This window comes from Myotis nattereri (assembly GCF_964212035.1).
Source record: "Myotis nattereri genome assembly, chromosome: 8".
Classification (NCBI taxonomy): domain Eukaryota; kingdom Metazoa; phylum Chordata; class Mammalia; order Chiroptera; family Vespertilionidae; genus Myotis; species Myotis nattereri.
In genome coordinates, this window is record NC_138083.1 from 74243661 (window position 1) to 74253441 (window position 9781).

Genomic DNA, 9781 nt, shown 5'->3' on the forward strand with positions numbered 1-9781 from the left:
TCATTAAACCATGGCTGTTTATTATGTCATTTCCTCCAGGATGTAGATCAATATTCAATTACTGATTTGGGGACAGTGTCTAAAGATAGATTTGCTTAATTTCTAAATCTTTCTAATCCTTTTGAACATGTGGTTCAGCAAAACAGGCACACTACTTGGTGCATTTGTTTTGATAAGTGTAGCTTTCTTTTGATTATTTATGATAATACCAAGTGCAGACTAGCCCATGGCCCTGGTGTATCTTGTCAGAGTAGCAGTGTCTTGGAGAAGTCTCTAAACCACTGACCTCTTAAGTCTTTGCTGAGAAATGGAGCAAAATCATGGCAGGGATTCGTGGTGAAAAGTCTTTTGATCGCCTGACCAATTAGCCAAGTCATAATGCTGAATGCTCTCTACTGAAACATTCTAGTGCAGGAGACTTCTTGTTGCAGAGAGATATTCAACAAAGGATGGCAAAAGGAAAGGCAAAGACATGTCAACCAGAGGAAAACAGTCATCTAAAAATTCCAGTGCGAGTCAAACAATTCCTCACTGACTAAAACATGTTGTGTAGTTCCTCTCAAGATCCCTTAGTTTATATGTATAGAGCATAAAACTTAGCACTCTTCAACTTAGGCATCTGTGCCCCATCCAACACCAGGGCTCAGGCAAAACTTCCAAGTCTATCCAAAGACTTCTAACTACTAATCCTGACAATTAGCAACAACCTGAATGCTAGTCTGAGACATGTGAAAAAGGTAATAGTAACAATAGGTAGAAATCAATAAGTATGCTAATATTGGTATATGGCTAAAGATAATTTTCCATCAATATAGTTATTTATTACATTATTATGCATTGGTTGTTACAATTGTTATCGCATTTGTAAGCTGCTTTATGACAATGTGCTCATCTGGTAGAAATTAAAATAAAGAATTGAGTGAAGATAGGAAACAATATGGAGGTTCCTCAAGAAATTAAAAATAAAGCTAGCATATGATCCAGCAATCTTACTTCTGGGCATATGCCCAAAGGAAACAAAATCATTATATTGAAGAGATTGCTGAACCCCCATGTTCATTGCAGCACTATTCACAGGAGCCACGAATGGAAACAGCCTAAGTGTCTGTCCATGAATAAATAAGTGAAATAAGAGAGAACGACAAATACTGCAATGGTAACACTTATATATAGAATATAAAAAATCAAATTCATAAAAACAGGAATGGTGGTTTTCAGGGATTGGGGTGGGGAAAATGGAGAGAAGTTGGTAAAAGGATTCAAACTTCCAGTTATATGATGAATAAAGTCCAAGGATCTAATGTAAAATAGGGTGATTATAGTTGATAATATTGAAAAAAAAAGAAAAAGAGTTGAGTGAAAAGTGCCTTTGACTCCAGAAATATGTGTGAATGTAAACTTTTAAAGCAACCCATTTGTGATCTTGATTTCTGAAAGTGATTTTGACAAGGAAATTTAAAGGAACAAGTTGTGGTAGGCAGAGCCCATTGGAACAGAAAGACTGATAGCATATTGGGGTCTTCCATCAATTTTCTATAGCAGTGTTTGGGCAGCTTCCCACAGAGATGAATCCACTAATTTGCATAGCGGATGAAGATCCTCCTCTTTAACAGATGCTATTGAAGCTCTGCCCCCCTTCTGTTGGCCCACCTGGCTTACCTACACACAGCCACAGATGGAGACATTTCCAGGGCATTGACACACTCCACCCACAGTGCCTGTTCCTGCATCTTTTCTTCTCTGCCTAAGGGCTTTAACCAGCACTCCTTGAACGGGCTCACCTCCTGTAAACACAAATGCCTCCTCCAACCAAGGGGGTGTGGAAGTCAATGGGGAAGTCAGCCTCCCCCTCTCCAGTGGGAAGATTTTAAGGTGCCCACCACACAGTATCTCAGTGGGTTGCCAGCAGGATTGAGCTTGATTTGCCCACAGCTATAACCTTATACTCAGTAGATGCCATTTAGTTCGATTTTCTTTCTTTCCTCCCTTGCTTTCCCTACTTCCTCACTTACGCTTTCTGGGATCACCTTTCAGATAAATAAAAGAAACTACATCCAAGTCCCTGTCTTAGGAGGACAGGAACTAAATGACCCTACCCTCCAATAAAATAAATCCCAAGACTCTGTTCCTCCTTGAGGTTCAAAGTTATAACAACATGTACAATGAGCCAGGGTGAATGGGTTAAAGCCAGCTGGCAGGGAGGAACCATGAGTTGGAGAGCAAATGCTAAGAAAGAAGAGAGACCCTAGAGTAAGGAGGCCAAAGCAGCTTTGAAGGTGTAGTGTTGGAGAGAGTTTGGTTCCATGTGGATGACTAAGGCGGTTTCCAGCGCTTCTTGTGACCAGTGCAAGACCTGCCCAGTGCTCATGACCTCTTTCTAGTTCCTTTTAGAGAATTGCCTCTCCCTGTTGGGTGCATTCTTTTGGGAGGATGATTAGAGGTGGCCACTTCTCATTGGGGAAGCCACTGTATAGTCAGGAGTAGGGGCAGGCTAGGGACTAAGGTTGCAAGACAGATAACTTTAAGTCTTGAAAGAAGAAGGAAAAGATGGAAGGAAATGTCTGGAGTCGACTCATAGCAACAGAGTGTAGAGACTCCTGACCAGACCCATCTTGCCATAGACAGGGGCTGGTTTCCTCATTCAGATATCTGCAGATCTCTTATCCAGCCTGGTCTCCCAGCCTCTAACAATCCTGAGGTCCCAAGTAGCCTTCCAGAAGATTTCCTTTTGCCTGAAATTAGCCAAACTTGATTTCTGTTGTTTATAACCTGAAATCTTAATTGTTGTTTGCAATGTATGAGGAACTTGGATGGGAAACAGGGTGTGTGTGTGTGTGTGTGTGTGTGTGTGTGTGTGTGTGAAAGAGAGAGAGGGGAAGGAGGGAAGATGGGAGGACACTACTGAAAAGGTCCTAAATCTCAAAACTATAAAATCTATTTGGTGCCCAGGCAGTTTTGTGATTAGATACTCATTGAATGAACATGCTTCGGGGCAAGGAAGTGTTCTTTGTCCCTTTCACCTCTTGGAACCACTATTACCTGGGCAGATAAAGGGAAATCACCCTGAAGCCAGTAAGAACCGATGGCTCCAACAGAACCATCAGATTGCCGAGTCCAGGTGCAACTAACCAAAGCATCTAGCTGGGGCTCACGTAACACAGGAACGTCCTTCTCCTCACTCTACAAGCGTGACGATAGCATGAGGGCTTAGTGAAAGAACCCAGAGTTAGAGTCTGCCTGAAACAGCTACATTTGCAGATGCCATGGCTGGAGGCACCCTCAGAGAGACAGGACAAGATGCTCTAAAAAGCCAGGATGCGGCTTAATCATCCCAGTTTGGCTGCTAAAGGAAAGAATAGCTACAGGACTAATTTGTGAACATGTGAAAGTTCTCTAGAAATTCCCCAAAAGCCATTTGGAAAACAGGAGCATAGAAGAGCCTGACCTTCCTACAATCAGGTAGGAGAGGGTTTGGAGCATTCCAGATCCTTTCTGGGACTGGTCCCGATGGATTAGCCTAAGCAGAAGCATTCTGGGTCAATCCCAAAGACAGTTCTTGAGTAAATTGCCTTGCCCTCTGAGCTTCAATTTCTTATTCTATAAATTATGCCAATATCTACCTTATTAGGGTGCTACAAGACTTAAAGGAGCCTGGCCAGTGTGGCTCAGTGGTTTAGTGTAGACCCATGAACCAGGAAGTCACAGTGTTCAATTTCTGGTCAGGGCACATGCCTGGGTTGCTGGCTCGATCCCCAGTAGGGGGCATGCAGGAGGCAGCCAATCAATGATTCTCTCTCATTGATGTTTCTATCTTTCTCTCCCTCTTCCTTCTTCTCTCTGAAATCAATAAAAAATACAATGTGTATTGTAAAGACAATAACACATATAGTTATGTTGTGTTATGTTACGTTACATTATGTATGTTGTTATCTTAGTTATATTATACACATGTGTGTTACTTATTAATCTACATATAAAGCCAATGATAAGTGCCTGGTGCATATATTATTAGAGCTTGATCTCAAATATACACTGAACTCAATCTTTAATAGGTTAAAGATTGACATCAAAGGAGGAAACTATAAGCTCAGAAGGACAGGGCTGAGAAAGTTCTGACTGTGACACATGCCACCCCAAGACCAGCAGGCTGAGCCAGATGACTGACTGTGCTGCACAGTGAACCATTTGCCATGGTTGCTCCATTTTCCTCCCCCCAAAACTGTGGTCTCAATTTCCATTGAAATTAGGTAAGGAACTCTGTGCCAACCCCACCAAAAAGGCCTATATTGCATCTGCGGGAGATAATGGAATTTGATGTTTGTCTAAATTCATTAAGAATAAACCCAAAGAAATAAATCTCAAAAAAATCGATAGATCCAAATTGATAGAAACTAAAAAATTAATGACAAATTGAGAAAAATGTTTCCAACAAAGCGTTATTATTATTATTATTATTATTGTTTTCTTAAGGGTTGGATTACCCTTCAAAGCAATAGAAGATAAATGCTGACACAGGGAAACACAGTCCAAGGACAAAGTTCACATAAGAAGAACTATAAATGGCAAATAAAGGAGTTTTAAAAGGTTCAGCCTACTCACAATCAAAGAAATGCAAATTAAGACAGCAATGTGATTTTATTTGTAATCTATTGCATTTGCAAAGATTAAAGTAAACTCAATATTGGTGACAGTTGAGCAGGTTAGGCAGACATACACTGCAGGTGGGAGTATAAATTAGTTCAAATTCCTAAAGGGTAATTTGGTAATATGTATCAAAGATGCTGAAATTATTCATGCTTAAGTATTTCATCCTAAGGAAATAATTGGAAATGTGAACAAATATTTATTTACAAAAATGTTCATTATAAAATTACTTATGATGGCAAACAAATGGATCAACCTGACTATAAAACAACAGGAAAGTGAGTAAATAGCATATGGTTCATCCATATTGCAGAATGTTAGGGAGGCATTAAAGAACATGCTGAAAGAAAACAGGTTTGCAAAACAATACACGATTCAACTGTGTAAAAATAAAATTGCATTTACACATATTGTACATGCATACAAACAGGACTGGCATTTTGTACTCCAAAATATTCACATGGTTATTCCCGTGAAAGTTAATAGGACTTCAGGTTCTACCTTTCTGGGTTTTAGCATGAAGAAATAAGGAGAGCCCAGCCAGCGTGGCTCAGTGGTTGAGTGTCAACCTGTGAACCAGGAGGTTACAGTTCGATTCCTGGTCAGGCCACTTGCGCAAGTTGCAGGCTTGATCCCCAGTGCGGGGCATGCAGGAGGCAGCCAATGGATGATTCTCTCTCATCATTGATGTCTTTCTTTCTTTCTTTCTTTCTTTCTTTCTTTCTTTCTTTCTTTCTCTCTCTCTCTCTCTCTCTCTCTCTCTCTCTCTCTCTCTCTCATCTCTGAAATCAATAAAAATATATTTTTTTAAAAAAAAAAGAAAGAAGGAGGACAGCACTGACCAGCATTGCTCAGTGGTTAGAGCATCAGTCTGCCCACTGGAGGGTTGAGGGTTTGATTCCAGGTACAAGGGCATGTACCTGGGTTGCAGGTTCAATTCCTATCACCAGTGGGGGTGCGTGCAGGAGGCAAGCAATCAATGTGTCTCTCTCACATCAATGTTTTTCTCTCTCTCCCCCTCTATCCCCCTTTCTCCCACTCTCTCTAAAAATCAATGGAAAAAATATCCTCAGGTGAGGATTAACAAGAACAAAAAAAAAAGAAGGAGGACTTATGCCTGGATCCAATCAGATGGAAACTTAGAGTCCTCGACATGCAGAATTTTTCTTAATGATATCCTGACACTCATAAGACTACAACATTTGGGTTAGATAAATTTAAGAATGAAAAGGGGAAAAAAATAAAAAAAGAAAAAGAAAAAAGAAAAGAATGAAAAAGGGGATTTAAGAGTAAAATACAAGGGAGATTTTTAAATTAATAGAGAAAATGCTACACAACTATATATTGATGGTCTTGAAAAAACTCTGCAGGTAATTTTCTAGAAAATTACAATATTATAATGACCAAAATTGATTCAATAAATATTAGGAAATATAAGTAAACTGATCCTGATGAAAGTTCTAGCCAATGCAATAAGCCAAGAAGCAGAAATAAGTTTTTAACTATTGACAATACAGATCAAATAGGTATTTGCAAATGTTACTGTTGTAAACTTGGAACGCATAAAATAATAGAAGAATTTGAAAAACTAGTAGAATTTGTTAGATAACAAGATACAAAACAAATCCATATAAAATCTATAAATTTCCAAGAGATCAGCTGTAGACATTTATAAAATTAAATGAAAAATACCCAATCCAGCCGTAGCCAGTTTGGCTTAGTGTATAGAGCATTCGCCTACAGACTGAAGGGTCCTGGGTTTGATTGCAGTCAAGGGCACATACCTCAATTACAGGCTCGATCCCTGGCCCCAGTCGGGACTATGCAGGAGACAACTAATCAATGTGTCTCCCTCACACTGATGTTTCTCCCTCCCTTCCACTCTCTCTAAAAGTCAATGGAAAAATATCCTCAGGTGAGGATTAACAACAACAAAAAATAGCCAATCCATAGTAAAAAGATAATTGATAATCACATTCAGTGCCTCAGTGATCTCCTGAATGAATCTTCCTGGCCACCAGCAATTACGCATAGCATCAGGGTGACATACTGCTTCCCCTAATTCTATGCCCCCAGTCCTGGCTGTTTAGGGACTTTATATGTGACATTATCATCTGAAGCATATTGAAGAATATCAGGTTTTTGTCAATACTTTCTATTTGGTTAAAGTCAAATTTTTGCTTTTCTTTTCATGGATTTCCATATTAAAGGAGCTTGAACAGCCGAACTGGAAAGTCAGTCATTGCTTTAGTTAGATATTATTTATCTGAGTAGTAATTCTCCAAGACATAGGAATCAGTCACCCCAGACTCTCCCATCTATGGAAATCCAATGACCTATACTAAGAGAATGCTCAGGCAATGACAAGACAGTCATAACTCATTCTTCTACCTGTGGCTAGAAATTACCTTTTGACATTTTTTAGGGGACATTATAAGTTCAGAGGCATTAAAACGCATGAGGTAAGGAAGCATGCATCATAGAACTACCAAATAAGGAATATCCTAGAAATGTAAAGAGCACAACAAACTTATTTATGAATGAAAGTAAAGACAACCAAATCTGGTTGCATCTACCAAACCAATGATGGGATATTTTGTGATACAGAGAATGGTGATAATCTTCATGATGCAGTGAAGAGAATGAATGGCAAGGAGTGGAGGTGGGGACAGGGATGGGAATGGATGACGGTGGGAGTTGAGACGAAAATGATGAGGAATGGTTAACAGCAGGTACTGGGATGAAGATGGGAATGATGAAGGGGAAGCTGGGGCACAGCACCACTCATAGGGTGAAATATCCTCATGAAAGCCTGGAGAAAGAATAAAGAAAAATCATTCTGGGTTACTCCCTTCTCTTAGTTAAGGTATCCGAGGTGTAACCAAGGAAAGTTTTAAGCTTCCTGTGTTTCTATCTAATCTTTTGAATGGCATTCTCAATCAGAGACTCCCTTTATCCCAGGTGATCTAAGAATTCCTTCTGTTCTGGTAGAACTTCTGAACCAATTCCAGTTCTGATAAGTAGGTCAGTCTTGTGAGTTGCTGTACCCTCAGCCTCAGTTACACTCCCCAGTAGTGAACACATAAGCAAGTGAATAGCACGTCAGGTCACCCGCATTGAATTACATAGGAGAAAACGTTAAAAGTCTTGGTAGACTTTACATGCAGACTATGGGCAAGAAGGGTCTAGAGGAACCTTCATTTGATACTTAATATATGCATGCCCTGTCCTCTGTGTTTTGTGTATACTTTCACATTTAATTCATTCAACAACCTTACATGATAAGATAATACTTTCATTTTACAGATGGAGAAATTGGAGCTCATATTGCCTCTCTTACTCAACTACACGCCTCATAGAGGCAGGGACAATGACTATTTTACATACCAATCTATCTCCAGGGGCTAACATGCAGCTGGCACATAGTAGGTATTCAGTGACTAATTACTAAATTGACTGTTTCCCAATAAAGATGCCAGCTGGCAAATGGCCATCCCAACCAGATCTGACTCTTTCCTGTGCTGCTGTCCTAGTACACTGTTGAGGATTTAAGATTTCTTTGAGTTTTCAAGAAAATTTTTATGTTAAACCAAAACTTTTCCAGTTCCCTGTTCCCTCTGGGAGCATCCTGGGATGTTTTGAGGGGACAGGCACATGTGGAAGATGTAACTGAAGGGCTGAAGTAGCTCTAGACATGACTGTGGTCCCCACAAATATCCCCTGTGGGCCTCATTATATATTTGAGCAAACACTACCTTCATTCACGGCAAAATTTCCTGTTTGCTTGGTGGATCAATTCCTCATCAAATTTTAATGTGGGGTTCAAACCGTCTGTGGTGTTTTAATTAGGCCTAAGATCGCAAAGTGTCTGAGGCAGGGCTGAGCCTCATCCAAGTCCCTACTGCTCGCTGGGATGTTGCCAGGAGAGGCGGAGAGGGGGCTGAGCAGAGCCGGCTGGGCCAGCGCCAGGCAGGGCAGACCCTCTTCCTAGGTGCACTGTGCTCTCTAGTGGTGACAATCTGGATAGAAATGGTGCAGCCCCATGGGGTTTAGAGACTGCTCCTGGTTCCTTCTAGCCTCTGAGAATTGGCCAGCTGCTTGTCTCTCATGCTTTCTTCCTTCCTTGCTTTCCTCTCTCTCTCTTTTTTCCTTACTACAAAATAGAGTGTCTCAGTGGCTTGATGAAGCAGGCAAACACTGACCAATTCAAATTGTGTGCCCAGCACTGTACTGGGGGGTGGGAAGAGAGAGATAAATAAGACACAGGACCTTCCCTCAAGTTGCTCATAATGGAGAAGATGGATGTACATACAATTCTACATAACGGTGGTACGACAGACATCCATGACACTAATGTGGTGGCAGCTCCAGTGCCCAGTTTAATAGAAGGTCTGGCAGGCCTTCATCCAAAGTCAAAGTGGTTATTTTCAGAGCCAGATAGTCAAAACATAAGGATATTGATCAAAATGGATCAGTGGGTAGATCTAAAGCTTAATGTCCAATAGCCCTCACTAACCCTACCACTTCCCCATGTTGATCCCTTCCTCAGCACAGAGCCTCCAGAAGCATCTTCTAAGCTTTGCTTCTGCCACTGACCAAACAAATCATGGTGTCAGAAACTAACCATCCAAAAACTCTTCCCTTTGGGAGGCCTCTCTCCTTGTCCAGCCTAAGTACTTGAAGTTGTAGCTCGTTTGCATTTTAGGATACCCCATGCCTATTACCATATTTAAGGCTCTGAGATGTTCTGCAGAAAAGGAACCTAGGTTACTTTATTGAGCCCTAGGTTCTCTAAGCTCAGTTGCACATAGAACACTTGTTTTCTTGAAACACTAGTTAACATCTTCCTTTATCACTAATACTTTCTGAATCCAGGCTTTGCACAATAAAACCTATGACTGATTGGGACTAGCCACACTTTCGAATGGACAGGACAAGCTAAGTCACGGAGTGCACAGCATTATAGCCAATGTTATGTCTAAGAGAATGAAGCCATTGCTTAACATCCAGATGCTCTCATTCATATAGAAAAGACACAATTTGATAAAATACAACTCTAATAGGGACCAGGTAAGGAAGGCTGTTCCATAGAAGTAGTTCACAAGAAGGCAATTCAATAGAAATAGAAGAAATTGAG